Source organism: Stegostoma tigrinum, chromosome 20 (assembly GCF_030684315.1).
Source record: "Stegostoma tigrinum isolate sSteTig4 chromosome 20, sSteTig4.hap1, whole genome shotgun sequence".
Classification (NCBI taxonomy): domain Eukaryota; kingdom Metazoa; phylum Chordata; class Chondrichthyes; order Orectolobiformes; family Stegostomatidae; genus Stegostoma; species Stegostoma tigrinum.
In genome coordinates, this window is record NC_081373.1 from 13,057,508 (window position 1) to 13,058,400 (window position 893).

The following is an 893-nucleotide window of genomic DNA, read 5'->3' on the forward strand; positions in this document are numbered from 1 at the left end:
ATGTTGCAGATTTGTATTTATACTGATTTTAAAGAAAATGTTATAATGTTGTAATGTAACGATACATTATTTAATAAAGTATCTTATGGAAAAATAGGTTAGTTTGTTGTCAGTCACACATTTCACTTTCTATCTGAAATTTTCCCACCTGTGTCATGAAAATGCTCCCAAAGATGCTGCTGTACTCAGCAGGGACTTTTGGGATTTGATCCATCGAAGGGTTAGTGGTAGATTTCGAAGTCTAAATACTGTATGGATTAAACGGGAACTTGGAACTTTTTTTATTCATTCACAGAATGGGGGTGTCACTGGCCAGGCAGCATTTGTTGCCCATGCCAAATTGCCCACGGAGCAGTTAGCAGTCAATCACAGTGCTGTTGGTCTGAAGTCACATGTAGTCAGGGCAGGTAAGGATGGTAGTTTCCTTCCCAAAAGGATATAAGGAACCAGATGGGTTCTTCCCAACAATTGACACTGGATTCATGGTCATCATTAGACTCTTAATTCCAGATTTTTTTTTGAATTGAATGCAAATTTCACCATCTGTCATGGCAGGATTAGAATCCAGGTCCCCAGACTGGGTCCATCCCCGCCTCTTTGACCGGTCTGTCTCCTCTCCACCTATCTTGTCCTCTATCCACCTCCGCCTCTCTCCCTCTTTATTTCAGAACCCCCTTCCCCTCCCCCATTTCTGAAGAAGAGTCTAGGCCCAAAATGTCAGCCTTCCTGCTCCTCTGATGTTGCTTGGCCTGCTGTGTTTGTGCAGCTCGACACCTTGTTTTCCCCAGAACATTATCTGGGTCTCTGGATTAACAGTCCAGCAATAATACCACTAGGCCATTGCCTCTCCAGTGATAATGAATTGGTGATGTTCCCATTTATTTGATGCAAGA